Here is a 23,755-nt window from a genome sequence, read left to right as displayed (position 1 = left end):
GGACCAGAAGAAATGGGGGCTCCCTTGATGGAATGGCTGTGGACTAGTGCAGGGGCGGAGGCTCCCGGCTGTCCCGTGCTGAAGTGGGAACAGATCCCGGTCTTCTCCAGATTCCACCAGCTGAGTGGGTATGGGAGCACCAACAAATCGGGAAGCACCACATATGGGGGTGGGGGGGCGAGATGCCTCCGTCTACTTCCTGTCTCCCAGACCTGGGGAGCTCCTATGCTAACATGGAGTTTACAGGCAGCTCAGCTGCTGACTCTTCTTGCACACAGCTGTCCTCAAACTCGGGCCCAAGAGGTCCCATCCCACCCGCTACTGAACAGCAATCCTGGTGTCCCGTACACATGGCCGTGGTGTCTAGCTATCTTTTCAGCATCACCTGGAAAACTCACAAGTGAGCCCCCCTCTTCCCAGACACTGTGGCTGAGAACGCTTCCTTCACGGTTTGTGAGGTGGGCCCCACCGCTCCTGCTCAACTCTTCAGTAATATCTGGCAAGGAGCTTTTCAAGATGACCACACAAGGTGTGTTTTACACCACTGATCACATGCAAAAGGGGTTCCCCAGAACCCACAGACTTAAGCCTTCCAGAAAATGCGAAGAGTGATCTAACACCTCCAACCTGAGCTGTTCATCATTTCAGGCACCGAGAGGTCCCCTCCGTCCCCTCCAGCAGAGGAAAACGGATTAGTGCACTTGACTGAGGTAAAAAGACACTCTTGGAATTTTCCATTTAAATCTTCACTCTGGAGCTGTCTGGATGCCGTAGGCGTACGGCATCATTCTGGATTGTATGGTAAAATTAGCTTGAAATGCTTATTCTAGCTTTTATGTTTTCATGAACAGTATTCTTTCCACAGGCTAATTATTCGGGTAGGATATTGGGGTGGTCCCCCTCTCATTAGCTTTATTCATTTTTATAAATTATGCACACATACACACACACAAAAGAGTTTCTACCAGCTGCCTCAAAATGAGTCACAGTGTGAACACGGCTGAGCGTGTGGGCAGGGAGACGCCAGCCAGCCAGCCAGCCAGCGCAGGGGCCTCCCTGGCCCCCCAGCCCCCAGGGCCTCCCCGGCGCCTCTGGTCCATCACTTCCACTTATGTTCTCTCCTTCTCATCTCTTTCCCCTTCGCGTCTGCCCCTTCCTAAACCACAGCTCAGTTCACTGAGGCATACAAGTTGGTCTACTTAAATCAAACTGAGACGGAAAGGAATCAGCATTCAGCGCCCACCCCCTCCCAGGGAAGCTATTTGGCTACCAAATATGACTCTGTCAAACTAAAACAACAACAAAAACACTCCACTTATTTCTCCTCTTTCTCATCTCTCTTCCAGCTGACAGCAAGCATACGGGATATGTTTTTTTGTGTCACTTGCTCTCTAGAACCTCCTGACTGCTCGGACAACTGTTTTGCCCACCAGCACTAACTCATGTTGGAAACAGCCTTGGAATCCTAATTAAGGGCTCATTCTAGGCACGTGGATCAGTGAGCCGAATCCAGACCTTGCAGACCAGGAAGCCACAATGAATGGCGAAGGACTCAACCCACAACAGCCATTGCTATCCAGTGTGGTTAGCGCTATAATGCAGGTATGAACAGACTGTCATGAAGCTTTGCAAGACACACGGCCTCTGTAATTAGAGCAAACCCTTTAACATGAGACAGAAAATTCTGGGGGAGGCAGTTGGGGCAGCTGAGCACGCTGACCGCTCTCTGAGGTCTTCCAAGTTCCATTATTGTTCTTGTCACCGTCACCGCTCTGATCCCAAGGCACACAGCATAGGAGGCGATACAAGGCCTTCACCGCTGAAAAGCTGAGGAAGCAGCAAGGGAGCACCTCTGAGTCCTCATCTACAGAACGGGGAGAAACACAGTCCCTGCAAAGCTGGCGCACAAACAGATCATCGCAGCCCTTGGCACCAAAGACATGTTACTTCTCACGGTTGGCACGCCCCTACTGCTGGTGATAATAATCAGGGATTCAGGCCAGGCTGGGACCTGCCCGGGGCCCCTCAGCACAGACAGCTGCACAACACGGGCTCCTTCCCTCAGCGGCTCTCACCATCCCAGACCCAGACACAACTTTGTCCTGGGGAAGAAAAAGGAGTCCCGGTCCCGTAGACCAGCCATCCTCTCTCAGACAACGGCGTGGTCTGGGTGCTTCACCTGTTCAGGCGTGTTCATTGCCGCCCACCATCTCTTGCTCCGACCCTAAGCGCCTTGTGGGCAGAGAACGTGGTTTCACCACACCCTACAAAAAGAAACAGGGCTGGGCACACGCTTCGCAAAGACACCCAGGAAATTTCTAATCCAGAAGGGGCTCTCGAAGAGGGTGACGTCCAACCTTTTCAAATAATAACTTGAAATAATTCAAAAACGCAAATTATTTACTAGATAATTATTAAATACAGAAAAAGAGGCCCTGGCCAGTTGGCTCAGCGGTAGAGCGTCGGCCTGGCGTGCGGGGGACCCGGGTTTGATTCCCAGCCAGGGCACATAGGAGAAGCGCCCATTTGCTTCTCCACCCCGACCCCCTCCTTCCTCTCTGTCTCTCTCTTCCCCTCCCGCAGCCGAGGCTCCATTGGAGCAAAGATGGCCCGGGCGCTGGGGATGGCTCCTTGGCCTCTGCCCCAGGCGCTAGAGTGGCTCTGGTCGCCGCAGAGCGATCCCCCGGAGGGGCAGAGCATCGCCCCCTGGTGGGCAGAGCATCGCCCCTGGTGGGCGTGCCGGGTGGATCCCGGTTGGGCGCATGCAGGAGTCTGTCTATCTCTCCCCATTTCCAGCTTCAGAAAGAATAAACTATAATAAAAAAAAAATACAGAAAAAGAAATTCTAAATGTAAGTGGTCAACAGTCCCACCACCTAAACATATTAGTCCCATGGAAACATTAAAGAAATATAACAACACTGATACTTGCACCCTCGTTGGTATTTTTTTTCTTTCTTTTTTTTTTTTTTTTTGTATTTTTCTGAAGCTGGAAAAGGGGAGAGACAGTCAGACAGACTCCTGCATGCGCCCGACCGGGATCCACCCGGCACACCCACCAGGGGGCGACGCTTTGCCCACCAGGGGGCGATGCCCTGCCCCTTCGGGGCGTCGCTCTGCCCCGACCAGAGCCACTCTAGCGCCTGGGGCAGAGGCCAAGGAGCCATCCCCAGCGCCCAGGCCATCTTTGCTCCAATGGAGCCTCGGCTGCGGGAGGGGAAGAGAGAGACAGAGAGGAAGGAGAGGGGGAGGGGTGGAGAGGCAGATGGGCGCCTCTCCTGTGTGCCCTGGCCAGGAATCAAACCCGGGACCTCTGCACACCAGGCCAACGCTCTACCACTGAGCCAACCGGCCAGGGCCCCTCGTTGGTATTTTTTAAAGACAAAATGTAATGTGGAAAAAGTTGCCCTCTCTCTTACCTTGAACCCTTAGTCCGCCCTACTTTTTTCCGGGGTGTCCTTCCAAAAATAATTATGAAAACATGAGCATACATGCATGTGTGTGTATGTATACAGACACACACACACACACAAATAGGACCCCACTTTCATACAACTTCTTTTTTTACTTAAGGTGTATGGTGTGCATATTTATGTCCCCCCTAAAGTCATATGTTGGTGTCCTACCCCCCACTGTGATGGTGTTAGGGGGTGGGGCCTCTGGGAGGTAATTAGGTCCTGGGGGTGGACCCCTCATGAGTAGGATGAGTACCCTTTATAAAGGAGATCCCATAGAGCTTCCTGGCCCCCTCCTCCACATAAGGATACAACGGGAAGCCTGCGGCCCGGGGCAGAGCCCTCGGTGGACTCCACTGGCCCCTTGATCTTGGACTTCCGGCCTCCAGAGTTGCAACAAATACATCCTGGGTGCTTATGAGCCACCCAGTCTGTGCTATTTTGCTTCGGCTGCCCAAACGGACTAAGGAAGAAGGCAATAAAGAAGGTCCTGAAACCAGAATGCTTGCTTTGCACTCCTGCGTCATTAGAAACAATAGTAAGAGACCCTCATTCGCCAGCGGCTGGCACTGGGTGAGGAGGTCCCCAGGATACATTTCTTTTTTTTTTTTTTTTTTTTTTTTTTTTTTTTTTTTTTTTTGCATTTTTCTGAAGCTGGAAACAGGGAGAGATAGTCAGACAGACTCCCGCATGCGCCCGACCGGGATCCACCCGGCACGCCCACCAGGGGGCGACGCTCTGCCCACCAGGGGGCGATGCTCTGCCCATCCTGGGCGTCGCCATGTTGCGACCCTCCTGGGTGTCGCCATGTTGCGACCAGAGCCACTCTAGCGCCTGGGGCAGAGGCCACAGAGCCATCCCCAGCGCCCGGGCCATCTTTGCTCCAATGGAGCCTTGGCTGCGGGAGGGGAAGAGAGAGACAGAGAGGAAGGCGCGGCGGAGGGGTGGAGAAGCAAATGGGCGCTTCTCCTATGTGCCCTGGCCGGGAATCGAACCCGGGTCCTCCGCACGCTCCCAGGATACATTTCTAAGGTGCACTTGCTGGGCTGAGGCACATCACCTTTGATAGATGCTTCCGGTGCCCTCCCAGTGCTCTGCCCGGGTGCCCTGCCACGAGATCTGAGAGGGTGCTTGTCTCCCAGCCCCGCTCCAGAACTGGAAACTCTCAGATTCTTTCATATTTGCCAGTCTGACAAGTGACAAATGGTATCTTCTTGTTGTTTAGATTCGAGCCTCTTTAAATTATGAGTGAGGCTGAGAACTGTTTAATTTACAGTTGAGAAAAATAGAGACCCAATAGTCCCCTTAACTGGCTAAAAGTCTAACCCTGAGCTATTTATAGAGATAAACCTGGACCAGATCTCAGGACTGGAACCGCCCAGGGGTGCCCTGACCCCCAGCACCAGATGGAGAGTCTGACAAACAGGAGCCAACCTCCTTCCTCCTTCCGGTGCTGGGCACACTGGGCCAGGCACCAGGCAGGCTCTCTGCCGCCGGGACAGGATGAGTATCCCTCAGGGTCCCGCAACCCACGGCAAGCGTTCCTCCTGCCTCGTCCTCAGCCAAGTAAGCAGAGCTCTGGGGCTTGGCAGGTCGCTGACGGCAGCTTGGAGGACAGAACGCCTTGCCTCCCAGCTGCCTGAGGTTCCAAGGTGCTCTGCCTCCGTTCCCCGATCTCAAGTGTTTCTTCCGTCTGACGGCAACGTGGTTCAGGCTGGGCCTGGACCTTCACATTCCTCCTCCTCTGTGGAACTGGACTTTTTTCTTTATTAAGATTTTATTTATTGATTTTATAGAGGGAAGAGGGGGTAGGAACGAGAAGTAGTTGCTTCACGTAAGCTATTCACTGGTTGTTTGTTGTATGTGCCTTGACTCGGCAAGCCCAGGGTTTCGAACAGGTGACCTCAGTGTTCCAGGTCGGTGCTCTGGCCACTGCGCCACCAGGGGCCAGGAGGGACTGGACTATTTTGAACTGGGAAAGAAAGCTGGTTGGAGTGGGGAAAGGATCTCCTTCCATCACCCTCTGGGGGCTCTCCACTGGCATGAACAGACAGGTGTTCCCTGAACAACACAGGGGTGCGAGCAAACGGTCCTGCTAAGGGTCTCAGACCACAATTCTCACTGGCACTGTTGCCCTGGGTACCTTCCTTCAAGCCTTGCTATCTTCACATAAATGATTAAAATGATATTGATGTCTGAGCTGCCTCACACATGGGATTGTGTTAAGCAGAGACATTGTGTGAACATCAGTGGTCAGGACACCGGGAAGCTCCCCACAAATGCAGCTTCTTAGTGAATGTCCACGAGCTAGAGGCCCCTGGCCGCCGTGCGGGGACTTTCCTTCATGATGAGCCATCCTCCATGGCCGGCGGGGCCGTGCCCACGGGAGCTGCCCCTGCTCCTAGGCACTCCTGAAGCCATCCACCTCCCCCCCCCCAAGCCGTACCAGAACCAGGCTGATCACCCTGACACGGCCTGAGTCCAGGTTTCATCTTGATTGTGCAAAGAACTATTTCATAATCATCTCTTAATGTACCAGCTAAACTCGCTGTTCCGCGGAGAGGACTCCAGGAACTTCGTGTTTGTTTGGCAGTCAGGAAGTACAGTCCCACTTACCGGATTATCTCAGCCAACTAGTACTCATCACACTTTAGAATTAAACAATAAAGTGGCTATTTTGAAGGGAACTGTCCTATAATTTTTACATATTTCTCTACTACTTTCTTTTCTTTTCTTTTCTTTTTTTTTTAAAGAGTTAAATACTGTTCAGCTATCTTCCTTATCTCCCTGCCACCATCATGACATCCACTAAGTCTGGCCTCCTCAGAACCTGTTCTGCCACTTACAGCCCTGAGACTTCTGGCAAATCATCTCACCTCGTGTGCCTAGTTTTGTCATCCATAAAGGTCAAGAGAATCAGAAAACCAAGTTAATCAGGAGTGTGGCTACATTAAGAGCACGAAACAACCAAAAAGCCCGTCAATAGATGACTGGATAAAGAAGATGCGGCACATATACACTATGGAATATTACTCAGCCATAAGAAATGATGACATCGGATCTTTTACAGCAAAATGGTGGGATCTTGATAACATTATACAAAGTGAAATAAGTAAATCAGAAAAAACCAGGAACTGCATTATTCCATACGTAGGTGGGACATAAAAGTGAAACTAAGAGACATTGATAAGAGTGTGGTGGTTACGGGGGGAGGGGGGAGAAGGAGAAGGAAAGGGGGAGGGGGAGGGGCACAAAGAAAATTAGATAGAAGGTGACAGAGGACAATCTGACTTTGGGTGATGGGTATGCAACATAATTGAACGACAAGATAACCTGGACTTGTTATCTTTGAATATATGTATCCTGATTTATTGATGTCGCCCCATTAAAAATAAAATTATTAAAAAAAAAAAGAGCACGAAACCCAGCCCTGGTTAGTTGGCTCAGTGGTAGATCGTCGGCCTGGTGTGTGGAAGTCCCAGGTTTGATTCCTGGTCAGGGGACACAGGAGAAGCGCCCATCTGCTTCTCCACCCCTCCTCCCTTCACGTCTGTCTCTCTTTCTTCCCCTTCCACAGCCACGGCTTGATTGATGTAAGTTAGCCCCAGGCACTGAGGATAGCTCCATGGCCTCCGCCTAAGGTGCTAAGAGCTTGGTTGCTGAGCAACAAAGCAATGCCCCACATGGGCAGAGCATCATCCTCTAATGGGCTTGCCAGGTGGATCCTAGTCAGGCACATGTAGGAGTCTGTCTCTGCCCCCCACCCCGTCTCTGAATAATAATAACAATAATGTCACCAGTTCGAAACCCTGGGCTTGCCTGGTCAAGGCACATATGGGAGTTGATGATTCCTGTTCTCCCCCCCACTTCTCTCTCTCTCTCTCTCTCTCTCTAAAAATGAATAAATAAAATCTTCAAAAAAATAATATAAGGCCCTGGCCGGTTGGCTCAGTGGTAGAGCGCTGGCCTGGCGTGCAGAAGTCCTGGGTTTGATTCCCGGCCAAGGCACACAGGAGAAGTGCCCATCTGCTTCTCCACCCCTCCCCCTCTCCTTCCTCTCTGTCTCTCTCTTCCCCTCCCGCAGCCAAGGCTCCATTGGAGCAAGGATGGCCCTGGCGCTGGGGATGGCTCCTTGGCCTCTGCCCCAGGCGCTAGAGTGGCTCTGGTCGCAACAGAGTGATGCCCTGGAGGGGCAGAGCATCGCCCCCTGGTGGGTAGAGCGTCGCCCCCTGGTGGGCGTGCCGGGTGGATCCCGGTTGGACGCATGCGGGAGTCTGTCTGTCTCTCCCTGTTTCCAGCTTCAGAAAAATACAAAAAAAAAAAAAAAATATATATATATATATATATATGAACACAAAACCCACAAGAATCTATCTACTTACAGTCCACTGGATGGAATTGGAGAAATCTGTTTTGTCCTCCAAGATATGTTTGGTTTCTTCCTCACTCTTGGTTACATTCCAGATAGCTGAATTTGTTGGCTAAGTGAGGCTCTCTTGCATGGATATAAACTCCTTTGGGGGCCTTAAAAGAACATAATTAAGGCCTCAATGGAATTTGTTACACCAACAACCCAAGCCCAGACCCAAAAGTTCTGTTCCAAGCAGGGAACCTTTCAGCAAGGGCCCAGACCAGCCTGGTAGAGACTAACGGAAGACCAGGCAGAATGGAGGCCAGGACGACAGGAGTGTCCCTGAGCCTGGCGCGCGCAGAACCACTTCCCTGCAGTCGGCTGCGCACAAAGACCTAAGCCCCAACCAACTGCGCTTTGTCTTTGTAGAAAGAAACCTTCAGGTGCCCACCTAAGAAAATGAAATAAAAAGGTATGACTCCCAACACTGGGACAGCCCACAGTGAACACCCAAGAAGGGAACCAAGGGCTTGTGATCATTCCAGAGTGTCTGTGTAGGAGGAGCTTAGAGGTAGCACGGGGTTGGCCAGGAAGGGGTGCTGGGGGACTCCCATGTGCTGTTGTACCGGCATAACAAGCACACTAACTCTTTGAGTGGCTTCTAATTATGTGTAAGGTGGATGTGTAGTTAGTGAAGGAGAGTACTATAAATTGTGTCATAACTCATGTTTTATATATTAAATGGAAATAAATATGAGAGGAAATGTACAGCTAACCAACTGAATGTCAAGGGGGGTTGGGGTAGAGTCCCCTCAAGACAGGACAGTACTGAAGAGATGAGACTGTCCCACTTCAGGTGACTGGTCCATTTAGCTGAAGGTTATAAAGAATTCTACTCACTTGCTTCAGTTGAGCCAGGTCTCTTGAATTCTAGCTCTAATACTGAAGGTACATCCTGTGGGCATCACAGAGCTATTTATAAGTATTTCACCTCTCTATAATTCAAGTACACAGTTGTGCTACATTTTCCCACCTACCGGAAGTCAGGTGTGGCCATGTGACTAGCCTTAGCCAATAAAATGTGAGCAGATGTGACACGTGTTGCAACTGGACAGCTTTAAGAGCCAGCGTGTGTTTACAGTTCTCTCTTTTCTCTCAGCTACGGTGATGGGAACCCAGCTTCCATCTGGGAATAAGAGCAAGGATGACAGAGCACCCAGCCAGCCTCAATAAATATATAAAGTGGGCAAGAAATAAACCTTCATTGTTTTCTAGCTCATGTTTTAAGAGTTTTGGGGACTGTTACCCCAAACTTAGTCTACCCAGAGTGACACATATGTACGACTTAGCCACTGGAAGGTGACCTTCTTCTCCTAAATTGGTAACATATTGTCAAATACTTAACTGTATTAAAATGCCTATGGAGCTCAGTACTAGGAACTCCACTGTCTATTGCAATGTAACAAGAAACCAAACTCCTCTTCAAAAGGTAAAATTTAAAACTATGCTCTCATACAAACTCCCAATGAACACATTTCCAGGCATTCATTTCCAAGGGCCAGACATTAACACCTGTTCCAAATAGGTAGCCCAATGGTGGAGGAGAAGACATTGATTTCAATAAACTCCAATTTCTGATGGGGAAGATTTCTCCATGACACTCTTGATCAACACATGCTCACCCTCCCTGATGTCAGGCTGGTGTGGTCCAATGGGAATTCCTTCACTGGCTGTAGTTTCCCCATCAAATCCAGAATGTGAAAAGGCGTGCTGCTGCTTGAATATCACTGTGGGCTGACACTGAGTCAGGTGCAGCCTCATTTCTCTTGCATGCCTCCAGAGTTGTATTTCAATAAATCATTTTATTTTATATATAAAACATGAGTTATGACACAATTTATAGTACTCTCCTTCACTAAAAAAATCCACAAACTAAGTTATTCTGCAGCAAAATGTATCAAAACCTAAGTCTTACACGGTTGCAATGCAGTCTAGGAATACTGGCAAAGCTGTGACAGATAAAATCCTTTTTATTTCTGTAGAACAGGCCCCACAGACACAGACTGTGTTTCCATGAAGCCACTGATGCAATCATTTTGAGTCAGATTTATTGTTTTAGTTATCATTGCCTTTTTAACTTATAAATCAGTATCAATCCAGTCACTATAACCATGACTGAGTTTCTTAGGTTGTTCAAATGACCAGATCAGAGGTACTGCTGATAAATCAATAAAAAGCTTGGAAATAAATATGAGAGGAAACGTACAGCTAACCAATTGAATGTCAAAGCCAAAGCACCTGCCTGCCACCATGTCCCCGCCCCAAGTCTCACAATTTACACCTAAATTCTGGCTTCCCGAGGTGCCCAGGACCAATCTCTAAGTGCTTTGATGTGTGTGTTGCAGAACCATGTGAATGTGATAGTCAATTAGATTATTAATGAAAGCACTATACAAATGAAAGCATCATGCACTTTTATGTAGTAATAGTTATTATCATAAGCAATGCAAATTGAATAATAAGAATTATCAGGACAGTTCAGTGATAAGCTAACAATTTCCGGCAACCAGACCAAACATCTCTGCTCAAGCTGTTTAATAAAATGAATAGCAGCTTGTTTATACTTTTGTTGAGTTAAGCACACATACACCCAGAGGCTACTTATGTGTCCTGGGTAGAAGAGCTAAAAAAAGAAGTGGAGGCCAAATGATAAAGTGGAACTAGTTACAGGAGTGATAATTTAGTTATTTCTACATCTTAAGAAAGCAATGAATCCTATAAACTGTCCCAGAATCAAATGCCACAATTTGTTTATACATATATTCATATACATATAGACACATATATTTACATATGTATATGACATAAATATACACATATGTAAAACAACAGATTCTTTGTTATGTTTTATTGATTTTAGAAGGGATAGAAAGAAAGACAGGAACATTGAATGGTTCCTGTAAGTGCCTGACCAGGGATCAAACCTACAACCTCTGTGTTTCAGGATGATGCTCTAACCAACAGAGCTATCCAGCCAGGGCAAACCATAGATTCTTGTAACTAAGTTATACTATTCCATTTACATTCATGTAAGGGATTAAATTAAATGCCATAATAATAATAGGCCGTCACTAATTAGAAACATTTATTAAGCACCTACCTACTTATCACACATCCCCACACCGCTCTGTAGAAGAGCAGGCCATGTCCTTGTTTACCTTCGAGGGCCTGCAATGCAACTCTCTAGAAATCATACAGTCCCCAGTCAGAACTTAGCATTGCCCAATTCTCTACCAGTTCACCCAGTCAGAACTTAGCACTGCCCAATTCTCTACCAGTTCACCCAGTCAGAACTTAGCACTGCCCAATTCTCTACCAGTTCACCCAGTCAGAACTTAGCACTGCCCCATTCTCTACCAGTTCACCCAGTCAGAACTTAGCACTGCCCAATTCTCTACCAGTTCACCCAGTCAGAACTTAGCACTGCTCCATTCTCTACCAGTTCACCCAGTCAGAACTTAGCACTGCCCCATTCTCTACCAGTTCACCCAGTCAGAACTTAGCACTGCCCCATTCTCTACCAGTTCACCCAGTCAGAACTTAGCACTGCCCCATTCTCTACCAGTTCACCCAGTCAGAACTTAGCACTGCCCCATTCTCTACCAGTTCACCCAGTCAGAACTTAGCACTGCCCAATTCTCTACCAGTTCACCCAAGACTGTTTCAGGGTTTCACCCCTTCACCAGATCAAACTAATCACTGGAAAAACCTGTTAACGTCTACTTGGCAAATAATCTGGACCTTGTGGGAGCGACTACAACCAGCATCCTGCCTTTCTTTGTTCACCTGGAAAGATAAGTACCACGTGTGAGGTCATGATATCTTCTGGTGCCCAAGGAAAAAACGTCAAAGGCAATGAAGTCTCCTCAGCTTCCGGCAAGAATAAAGGAATGCCCACCTCACCAGCAAACACACCTTCCATCAGGGTCTGTCAGGTAAAAGTCCAGCTGTTCTGACTGGATCAGAACCTGACTGGGCTTGGGGTGACACTCCGCCTCTTACACACGAGCGATGCCAGTCTGGGTGCCATTCTCTTTCAAGGGGGATCAGCTTCAAAAGAGCTCTTTCTCTTTGGTCTCCCGGGGGATGCCCCGCTCCCAGTTCCAGCGGCCCCTCTGAATCTGGTTCTGTGCTATGGAACCGGGACAAGCGCAGCTGTCCTGCGTTGTTACCACCATGTCCCACGGAGCCCCGAGCTTTGAGCAGTACAACTTGGGGCCCAAAAGACTCAGTCCCTGGTTAATGCCAACACATCCACTTCAGAGTTTACAGACACGCACCAGAGCGAGAATAAAGTAAACGAGGACACACAGACATGTCCACTACAGGAGAAGGGCTGGCACGGTCCAGCGTTTCCCGCGGGGAGCAGCAGCTCAGCGCCCCTCAGCCTCCGCAGGAGGGCCGGGTCGGCCAGATTTCCTCCAGATCACTGCGGGACTGCGGAGTCCTCACCCAGGGAGCTGTGGACAGATGACTACTCATCTCTTCAAAGTTTTTTTCTCCTCCTCTGTAAATGAGGGGAAAAGTTTTAATGGCTGGTATGTCTTTAACACTTGCTAATCTCCTTTTTAATAAGGAGGCTGAGTCACAGGCAGCGGACCTCAGCAAACAGTGGTGGGAGCCAGTGGGGAAGTCAGAGAGGGAGGTGGGACCACACCCAGGCGCAGGGGCGAGAGAACCCCTCCAGCGAGCTCCCAGACCGTGACTCCGCACTGCAATAAAATTTCAAAAATAGTTTTCGGGGACAAGCAATAGGTCGCCAACTTTTTATTCTACCTGGTGCTTATTTTCCTCTTTGCCTTGGAATGGAGAAAAGGTCATGTTTGAACACTTACTTGTGCATATTTGCCGGTTCCCCTCCCAACCCCCACCCGGCCCAGCATGACACGGTAAACTCAAGCAGGGCACCTCAGAATCCCCCCTGCCTCTGCCTTCTACAGAGGAGGCCCCTTAAAAGAGACCAGACTGGATCCGGAATCTGAGAATTATGCCTTATCTTCTCATTTCATTTGAGAATGTTTCACATTTCCTTATCTGCCTTCAGAGAATATCTGTGAAACACCCTTTCCAAAGCGACACAATGACATAGCCGTCTCAAAAAAATAAAAGGAAAACAAAAAAGAAAATCAACACGTTTTACATTGGGTTCATTTCAGCCCTTGATAAGAAAGTAGTGTGTGTGTGTGTGTGTGTGTGTGTGTGTGTGTGTGTGTGTATATATGCTTATCATGGAAATGAATTCTACAGAAAAGGTGTATTCTATTCACACTTTCAGTCTAGGGGCCTGACCTACAACGGCCAAGAACATGTGCAAGGAATGTGAATGCCTTCTTCTTCCGCAGGCAGAAGGCGCAAACGACCAAAGACTTTGCATCCATTCATCTTGACATAACCTACTCCACCGCCAGCCAACGTGATCGCTCGGAAGGAAACCAATTTGCAGACTCTGGACCAGAACCAGGACTTGCAGCGACAACTAAGGATTTAGACCAGCTGAATTTCTGAACTCTTGGAAGACAACGACCATGTATATTAAAGCGGCCTGCAAAGTGCCTGTTTGCCATGTGCAAAACTTTCCCTTATCCGCCGAGACCAGAACTCAGAATCCGGCTTCCTCAGCGTCCCTCAGAAACAGCTTGCAAAAGGCCCTCGACATCAAGAGCAGTTGGTTGAATGGACAAACGAATGAATTCATAGTTACCTTATTATCGTTCGGTACACAGAAACTAATTTAGAAACGTTTCAGATTCATTCCCAATTAAATAAAAATGGATTTTAATTTCATTTCCCATTATCAGTCAGGACCACACATTCTTAAGTAATAACAATTACAGTCATTTCAAGAGCTACCATAGAATGAGTGTTTACTATCTGCTGAACACTGTACCAAATATTTTATAAGTATTTTATTTCATTCTCACGTCAGCTCTAAAAGGTAGATATCACCATCCCCATTTTACAGATGGGGAAATGGAGGCCCAGACGCCTTACATTACTGTCTAGGAATCCAGAGCTCAGAAATCACACCCAAAGTCATTCGGGAAGAAAGAAGAAGGGCTGAAATCGGTGGGTATGACTTACATTCTCACCCTCACACCCACTGCCTCAGCCCAGGGATCCCGGGCCACTTCACTAAAACCAGTGCTGCTGTGGGCTTTGATGGTGTGAGTGCATCACATGGCTGTGCTGAAACCCCAGGCTGTCCCCTCTCTGCTGCAGCCAGCCTCGTTCTCATCCTGTCCCACACTCCTGCACGGGCGTTATGGCTCCTCCCACCTGGTTGCAAAGTTGCTCTGTCCAATTAGACAAGCCCATTTCTCTCAGGATGGCTGGTGCCGTTCTAAACTGGCTTATAATGGACCAAAACTCTGAACTTGTTTTAAATAAAGCAAGGTCTCCGGAAGTCCCTAAGTGCCTTCATCTGCTTTAGTGTGGGCTGACAATGGGGCAAATGTTAGCATGGCAGCTGTCTTGCTTTGTGACTTCTGTGGCTCTCAGTTTCCCTATATCCAGAGTACAAACTCTCAACCTATTTCACAAGAATGATTGCAATGACCAAGCGAGACAGTAACAAATCATTTGAGGAAAAAGAAAAAAAAAAGCAATGCCTTCCAAAACTAAGGTGCTAACACCACACCTTTCCCAAACAGTACAGGTTATGGCAGGTTCTGGGCACTTAGAAGGCCAAGTCACAGACCCAGAAACTCTCTCTCTGTGACATATATGACGACTTTCATTTAATTAAAATGTTTCCGGGAAACGCCTCAAGCCGTTATCAAAGGTTCTCACTGGGCAGCCTGTTGGAAAACTCTTGTCAGTCTATGAGAGTTTTTTGTTTTGTTTATTAACATTTGGACCCCAATGATGAGTCAAGCATAACTTTCTTGGTAGAAAAGTAAACTGGGAACTGAGATTACTTGTCCAATTTTCATCACATCTGGCCTCTGTGTACCCCCTGTCGTAAGTGCCCTGTCTGTCGGGGTCCTATGAGAACGAGTTCTGTCATTGGCTGTTCTGAAAGAGTTTTGGTTCCTGAGCAGCTTATGATCACTAAGATAAAGGGTGCTTGCCTTCCCGGAGTCTAACACACACACTCTTTGTGTGGCTTTCAGAATGGCTTAGATAACGAGAACGTCACAGGGAAACACTGAATTGAGTTGGTTGACTAGTGAATGCCCTCTAACCTGTCCAGCTGCCTCTGCCTCTGGAAGCATCAGACTCCATTTGGAACATGGATTTTTTTTTTTTTCCTTCCCGGAGTCTCCCTTTTACTCTATTGTACTCATTCAGAGGACAACAAAGACCTCATAAATGTCATTTCCTATTCCAAGCAATTTGCTATAGGCAACTACACCATTACTTCGTACAAATAAATTTACATAAATCATTATTAGAATGCTTTATCTTAGCAACATTATTTGGTTCCCAGAGCACAAATTAAATGCATGCTTAAAGCAGAATATTTTAAAGTTATTTCTATACTGTTTATGAGATAAGATTAGAAATTTCCATCTAATTTTTCTTTTGTAATGGAATTCCTTTCGTTTTCTTTGTACATTGAGAAACCACATATATAATTTTCCGGGGGGGGGGTGTTCTTGGAGCAAGCAATGCAGTGGACGACTTGCCCACGATTGGTTCATGTTTCAGAGGCTCTTCCCTTTGATTCCCTGGGTTTGGTTTTGAACACTGATTAGGAAGGCCAGGAACCAGGGAAATTAATACCAGCTTGTGAGTAGATGGGGTTTTGTTTGGTATTATTCTGACAAGCAAACCGGTCTTTGTTTGTGGTCTGGCTTTTTTTTTTTTTTTTTTTTTTTTTATAAACAAATATGTAAATAAACTTCCTGCAAACAGCGCTCAGTTTCTCCTCACTGTTTGTGTTGGGAAGGTGCCTGTCTGGACTCACTGCTGAGCAAGCACGGGGCAGGTCTGCACTGGTTCTGCTCCACCTTAGGTTTCAAAACAAAGTCTTTTCTCCTGATGTACAACGTGCTGCCCGGTCTTAACACAAGCCGCGCAGGTCTGTGTCAGGGCAGCGGGGACCGAAAGGGATGACGGACCCACGCTTGCCAGCCCTGGTCTTGCTGCTTGCCGGTTTGGCTCTCGTGGTCTGGGAAGAGATTTCCACGTCAGTGTCAGGGAAGCGGGGTCCCCCGTGGAGGTCAAGGGCTCAAGCCCCAGCGAGGACGAGGACGAGGGAGGCCACGGCAGGGGTGCTGCAGGGCGCAGGGTCAGACAGACCTCGGTTCAGAGGGGTCCTGCCACTTTGATAGCTGTGGGACCATAAACAGTTCAACCCTTTCTGCATCTGTTACCTCGTCTTAAAAATAAAGCGATTACTTGTTCCTCCCTCACAAGTTTGTCTTGGGGATTAAAGGAGTAATGGAGGCAAAGGCTTAGAACCGGGTCTGACTCTCAGGAAAAGCTCGGTAAACAGTAGGCGACAGTAATCGCGGAGGACAGCCAGAGGGGTCGAGCAGGGGCGATCACAGAGTTGACGGTCTACACACACGGGTATTGTTGGGTGTGAAAGGGAAGACTGTATGATAATCATGTGGGGTCAACTGGGAATGCTGGGATGGTCCTCGGGCACGTGTGCCCACCCTGACGCCTGCCCATCACCCTTCAAGACGTGATAAAAGAAGTTAAGTAACAATGATATCTTAGAGACTTTACAACTCATGATACCTTTTAAAGCTCCTTCATATGTCTTATTTGCACTTTTAATAAACTATGTGAAAAAATGTAGGGCTGGTAATCAGTCCTTAACAATGAGCAAACAAAAGCCCAGGGAATGTCCGGGCTTCCCCACAGGGACCCAGCTTGGCAGGGGCAGTGGGGACCTCAAGCTCTGCCCTGTGTCCCAGCCTCCAGGGGCAGTGGGGACCCCAAGCTCTGCCCTGTGTCCCAGCCTCCAGGCCGTGAGGCGGGGTGATATGACTAATTCTGGCCAATAGACTGTAGATAAAGAGTCGGTTTGGGTCATTTCTAGCCTAAGGCACTTAAGGGCGTGTGTTCTCAATTCTTTTTATTTTTTCTCATATGTTGCCGCAACCAGGAAGCCACATTTTAAGATGTAACACTGGCTACAGGACAGCTACACTGGTGGCTAGTGACTCAAAGCTCTGATTCCAGGAAGGCCCACGCTCCTGGGCCAGCGGGACCTCAGCTGCAGGGGTGCCAGGGCATGCCGAGACCGGGGGAGGGTGGCCAGGGCAGGCCTGGCAGGGAGAGCAGGGACCTCCGCACGCAACCCTCCCTGGCACCTTCCAGACCCAGGCCAGCGAAAGCCATCACTGCTTCATCCAAAGGCAACACTGGAAAAGAGCTAGGTGTGGGCAGGATGGACTTCGCCATCTGCAAATCAACCAGGGCATTGGGCACCCGTCCCTGGCTGCGGCCCTTACTCAGCCTTGAGAGCCTCCCTCACTGCTGGCTTCCAGGACTCTCTAGATACTCTCTCGGCATCAACCTATAAACTCGTGACGTGGCTTACGCTTCCTACCTGTCAATTCCACCTCTCGGCTCATAATGGGACCTTGTGAATCACCAGGTACTGACCTCACGCGGTCCCTGGTTCCTCCCAGGGCCTTTCCAAGCCACGCCTGCCAGGCAGAGCGTGGGACAGAGGGGTTTGGGTATGGAAGAAAAAAGCAAATCATCAGGTGGACAGGCAGAGGCTGGGCTGGGACAGATCCAAAGCAGCAGAAAAGGCCAGCAAAGTGGCAGCCAAGCCAGGGCTGGGTGGCAGTGACCACTGTCCTTGAAGGAAGTTGCTGGCCAAGGCTCCTCTGTACCAGGGCAGGTGGGGTCTCCCCAGGGACCCAGGCTCTGGGGGGGAGTGTGGCTCTGGCTCGGACGAAGGATCAGGGTCCTCTGAACTCTTTCTGGTGCAGGCAGCCAGAGCCCTCGCTGCCCAGGCTCAGAGCGGGCTCATGCCCATCTTCCCAGCCAGGCGCCATGCCGCTCCCCTTCCCTCCTCCTGGCCGAACGGTCCACAGCGACAAAGCCCACCCGAGGCCTGCCCTCTTCCATGAACTCTTCCCTAATTATCTCAATCCTAAAAGTCTCTCAATTCCCTGAACCGGCAATCCACCATCATACCAGCCCCGCCCCCGCGGCACCACCCTCAGCGCCAGCCCCGCCCCCGCAGCACCACATCAGCCGTCTTCTCATGAGCGGCCTTGGATTGTAGGTTAAGCAACGAGGTCCATGAGGAGCTCCGAGCGCTTTGTCTTAGATTATTTTATCCCCATCCCAAGAACACATAACCAGTACTCAATAATATTTGCTGGCCTCAATTAGAGGTACAACATTAGAAAGATTAATTCAAGTAAAACATGGTCTTGTGAGAAAGAAGAGGATTCAGAGGAACTACAGTAGAATCTAGCGTCTACCACAGAAAATGCCCAGCAATGCTCCTTTTGCTTTGTGTGCCTATGACACACACCCAAACTTTCAATGAAGATGTGATTCAATGTTTTCATTATCTTAAATGCCTAAATTGGATTGACCACATTGTCAGTCCGATCAGCTGCAAAAATTGATCATTAAGAAGATTGGGGGAGGAAGGGGAGGATACCAATTGATGGAGAAACAATCGATCTGGTAAATTGCATTTAAATACAGCGTCGGCATTACATTTATTCATGCAGACTCCGGGAGGTGGAAGCGAGCTGGGGAAGGCAGATCATGGTTACCTGAGTCAGAACGGGTCCAGGAAACCGAGGTCAGCATTGCTCCAGTCACGGGAAGGACGAAGAAGCCGCCATTATCACAAGAACTCTGGTCTTCTGGGAGACGATGCTTCTAGTGGCTGGTGGAGAGGAGCAGAAGGAAGACGGGATTAGAGCAGAGGAGGAGAGAGAGGACCCTCTCCACCACAATGGATGCCATCTCTGGCCTGACTCTGAAAGATGACACACTTCAGAGAAGAAGTCAATTGCAATAGTACCTCTCCACTGCTGGCAAAGTTCCTGAAGCACTGGGTCTCGCACGATGGAGTGTTCTTGAAACTGCCTCGTGGAGCATAAAAGGACCCAGGAATTTGAAAATACATGCCATAGACATTGCGAGATTATCTTACTTTACTACAACTGCTCTCGAGACATTTGTGAGATCATTTCATTTTACTATATAGTTGCCGCTGAAAACACCTGTAGATATAAAAGAAAAACACGAGAGCACCAGCAAGCATTCAAGGCCAGAGTTCCTCCCCAGCCTTGATCCACTGGGTAGACCGGGTCCACAGGCTGCAAAGTCAAGGACTCCATTCTGTTACTGTAAAAGAGTTACTCTGCCTCTACTCCTGGGGGGAAAACGCGCTCATCACACCAAAGCTCACTACATGGGCTGCAAGTTTTGGAGCACCAGTTAACCAATAATCTTGCGAAATAGGAAAGTTGGTATGTGAGATGGACTGCATCACAAATTGATGGAAAAATGATGGAAGATACATTTGTGGCCTCCGTCCCAAGGCAGACAGACCGGTACACTCTCTAATTAAAACAATGGGATTACCCTGCAAGCGTCAGTGTGAGGACATTAGGAAATAAATTCTTTAAACCAGTGGTTCTCAAGTGGCGGTCCCTGCAATAGCAGCCTAGTTACCATCTGTTGCAGTAATATAAGGTTATAGTAATTAAATATATAGAAATATTAAAAAATGGAAAATATATAGAATGAATTAGGATATAATATTAAAAACAATTAAGAAAATTAAATAAAATTATGCCATCTGGATAGGAATTAATCTAGTGTGCACAGATATGATAAACGGACTGCGCCTTTTGCGCAGGGCTCAGTGTGTGTGTGAAGTTACATACAGATAAGAAGTGGCTCGGTGTCATAACTCTGTGGGTTGATGTAGACAGGAGGCTTCCCTAAAAACATCTTAAAAGTGACTTAATATAACATTTCAGTAAATTAACATAAAAAAACTCCCCACAAAAACTGCCCAAAAGGTGGTTTAAAATAATAATCTTATAAATTGACACCTGTTAGAAGATGTTAACCAGAAAAAGTACTAAAGCTGAGGGGCCCCCCCGCTGTGGTAGTCACCCAGACTCCAACATGAACGTGAACTGTCTCCACGCCGCTCTGACCAAAGACAGCCGAGAGGAGCACGCCGATGGGGCGTACCCAGGCACGCCAAAGGGATCTGTGAATAATAAACTTGCAACTAAGTTGTATGTCGGTCATGTCTTTCCCCTGGTGGCAATTGGTCGACACTAATAAAATCCTCATAACCGCCTCAAAAGTAGTCTCAAGAAGGCCACCAGTCCTGCTGCTAAGCAGGAATGTCCCACTATGCGGGGAAGTCAATTCAGAGACGCCTAATCGAGATAGAGCTGGGGTTCTACCGGGGCAACATCACTTGTGTGTTTGTTGGAAATGCAAATTCTTGGTCCGCCTACCCAAGACTACCTGAATCTGAATATTGGAGGTGCATCCAAGGACCTGTTGTTTTAACAAGCCCTGTAAAGTGATTCTGATTCTGATGTACTTTAGATCTTTAATTTAGTCACCCATCCAAAGACATTTAATCTGTTGTTGTAAAACAAAATTACCCTACTGTAATGCATGTTAAATTTCAAGTAAGGGCAAAGAGTTGAGATGGGGATTGGAGGGTCAGAGAGAGAAGATGATGAAATCTCCCCTTTGAGAAAGGTAGTGTCCACTATGGAAGATAAGGCACGTATGTAGGCAACTCAAATGCAGACAAACTATGTTATGTCCTCTAACAAACAGAGGGTTTCGGAGGAGACATTTGTTTCTGGTGGGGGTGGGGTGGGGTGAGATGAGGGGCAGGTAAGAGAAAGCATCAAGATTATAACAACAATACTAATGGCCCTTGAGATTTGTATAGGGTGTTGACCAGGAGGACCAAGCAATAGCTAAAGCACAGGCCCAGTGGTCAGGAAGCAGGGACCTGGAGTAGCCAGGTTTGGCTGACACCGGAGACCCCTGAAGATGATCCAGGTAAGACAAGGTTACTTTCAAGTACAGATGGGTAAGTGCGAGGGGCCTGTGGCCTCCTTCTTGCGTGAAAAGCATCTAGTAGCATCCATTGCTCATGTTCAGAAACCGACATCTAACATACCGGTGGCTCACAGATTGCTAAACCCAGTTTGCTTTTCTGTAGTGTTTGCACAGCATTTTCTAGAGGGGAGCATCTCCGCTGCTTCAGGGATTAACTGCGGAAGGTTTGCCCAGGAGGGACACACAAAAGAACATTTTAAAGCAGGCACAAGACTCCGGATGTCACAGTAGCCTCAGGCCATTCTGCAAAGGGGCAGAATCTTACCACACCAAAAGAGCCCCTGAGGACATTTATGGTTTGGGCTTTATAAAATAACTCAAGGGGAAAGCGGTGTGCCTCAGTCACAGGAAAAAGTTCAAGGGTTGCAGAGAAGAGATGCATTAAGGTAGCCAAGAGGTACAGACTTCCAGTTATAAAATAAGTAAGTCATAGGGATGTAAGCATGACAACTAGGATTCATAATACTCTACTGCATATTTGAAAGTTGCTAAGAGGGTAGATCTTAAAAGTTGTCATCATACACACAAAAAACATTGTAACTGTGTAAGCTGACGAATGTTAACTAGCCTTATTGTGGGGATCATTTCACAATACAGGCAGGCAGCCCCCGGGTTAGGAACAAGATTAGTTCTGCAGGTTTGAAAATGTGTAAGTATTTATTATATATACAGAGATAGGTAGAAATAAATACTATGTTAAGACCAATCTCTAAATTGCATGTAATAGGTAAATGTACCTGTTCCAGCTTACATACAAATTCAACTTAAGGTCAAACATACAGAACTGATCACATTCATAACCTGGGGACTGACTATACACATGCCATATCATTAGGTCACACACCGAAAACTAATACCATGCTATATGTCCATTATGTTTCTGTTTTTAAAAATTTAGATCATGGTCATGTTTTTTAAAAAATTACACTGATAGCCCTGGCCGGTTGGCTCAGCGGTAGAGCGTCGGCCTAGCGTGCGGAGGACCCGGGTTCGATTCCTGGCCAGGGCACATAGGAGAAGCGCCCATTTGCTTCTCCACCCCTCCGCCGCGCTTTCCTCTCTGTCTCTCTCTTCCCCTCCCGCAGCCAAGGCTCCACTGGAGCAAAGATGGCCTGGGCGCTGGGCATGGCTCTGTGGCCTCTGCCTCAGGCGCTAGAGTGGCTCTGGTCGCAACATGGCGACGCCCAGGATGGGCAGAGCATCGCCCCCTGGTGGGTAGAGCATCGCCCCTGGTGGGCGTGCCGGGTGGATCCCGGTCGGGCGCATGCGGGAGTCTGTCTGACTGCCTCCCTGTTTCCAGCTTCAGAAAAATGGGGGGAAAAAATTACACTGATACTCAAGATCTCCAAGAAGAGAAGTAAATAATTTTCATGATCAAGCAGGTACATCTTGTCTGGCCTGTGGTGGCGCAGTGGATAAAGCGTCGACCTTGAATGCTGAGGTCTCTGGTTCAAAACCCTGGGTTTGCCTGGTCGGGACACATGTGGGAGTCGATGCTTCCTGCTCTTCCCCCCTTTTTCGATCTCTCTCTCTTACTCTCTCTCTCTTCTCTAAAAATGAATAAGTAAATAATTTTTAAAAAGAAGGTATGTCTTGCCTGACCTGTGGTGGTGCAGTGGATAAAGCGTTGACCTGGAAATGCTGAGGTTGCCGGTTCGAAACCCTGGGCTTGCCTGGTCAAGGCACATATGGGAGTTGATGCTTCCAGCTCCTCCCCTCGTCTCTCTCTGTCTCTCCTCTCCCTCTCTCTCTCTCTCTCTCTCTCTCTCTGTCTCTCTAAAATGAATAAATTTAAAAAAAAAAAAAAAGAAGGTGTCTTTTGCTTCTAGAACACTGAGCTAAATAGAATGCTTTATTTCTTGATGCTGCTAGATGCATGATGGAATTCTGAAAATGTAATTTGTTTCCCTTTTTATCAAATTTATGGGGGTGACTAGTTAACAAAAGTATACAAGTTTCAGGTGTACAATTCCACAACACATCATCTGTCTACTGTATTGTGTGTTCACCACCCGAAGTGAAAACGTTTTTGATGTCACACAGGCTCTGACGGAAATGAAGCTGGATTCAGTCCTGTTAACACCTGGTTAGTCATCCCAGCTTTGCCATTTAGCCACCCGGGTCATTATGGGCAAGGCACTCAACCACCTTAACCCTCAGTTTTTCTTTTTTTTTTTTTTTTTTTTTTTTTTTTTAAATTTTTTTATTCATTTTTTTTAGAAAGAAGAGAGAGAGAGAGAAGGGGGGAGGAGCAGGAAGCATCAACTCCCATATGTGCCTTGACCAGGCAAGCCCAGGGTTTCAAACCGGCGACCTCAGCATTTCCAGGTCGACGCTTTATCCACTGTGCCACCACAGGTCAGGCCAACCCTCAGTTTTTCATCAATCAAGAAACAGAGGCACTGACTTACCCCATCTTCTTTGAAATTTAAATAAGAAAATAGACATGACGCTGCTATGAAAATTATAAAGTTGCAATATTGCACAGAGGTAGAGAATCATCCTACTCACTGAGACCATTGGGGCACCAACTAATAGGCGTTCCTGTCCTGGCCTTTGGAAATATAAAAGTGGAATGTTTCTTATGCTCTTGAGACGCCTTTTAAATATCTGCAGATATAGCACTTCCAAGGAACAAACTTGGCATCAGCCAAGGCCCTCTCCCTGAAACACTTCGCGGTGAATGTTTTACTTGTGATTTTCTTTCTTCAGCTTCATTCCTCTGACCACGACAGAGCATCCAGCCATCGTTCGGCCTCGCCGGGGAGCAGTGCTTAGTCTGCAGCACCAACGTATACGATGGCGATAATTTATCATCTCTGCAGTGGTCTCGTCCCAGATGGACC

General features: G+C 47.9%; 1 protein-coding gene across 2 annotated transcripts in view; it reads right to left on the bottom strand.

Annotated features, from left to right (window-relative positions):
• Positions 1-23,755, bottom strand: part of FOXN3 (forkhead box N3) — a 404,457-nt gene that overhangs the window by 281,929 nt on the left and 98,773 nt on the right. For both annotated transcript variants that reach the window (XM_066276097.1, XM_066276098.1), the window contains exon 2: positions 18,569-18,684. The gene's annotated coding sequence lies outside the window, so the exon portion shown is untranslated. The remainder of the gene's footprint in view (positions 1-18,568; positions 18,685-23,755) is intronic.

The sequence above is a fragment of the Saccopteryx bilineata genome, chromosome 4 (genome assembly GCF_036850765.1).
Source record: "Saccopteryx bilineata isolate mSacBil1 chromosome 4, mSacBil1_pri_phased_curated, whole genome shotgun sequence".
Lineage (NCBI taxonomy): Eukaryota > Metazoa > Chordata > Mammalia > Chiroptera > Emballonuridae > Saccopteryx > Saccopteryx bilineata.
This window is presented reverse-complemented; position numbering and strand designations above follow the sequence as displayed.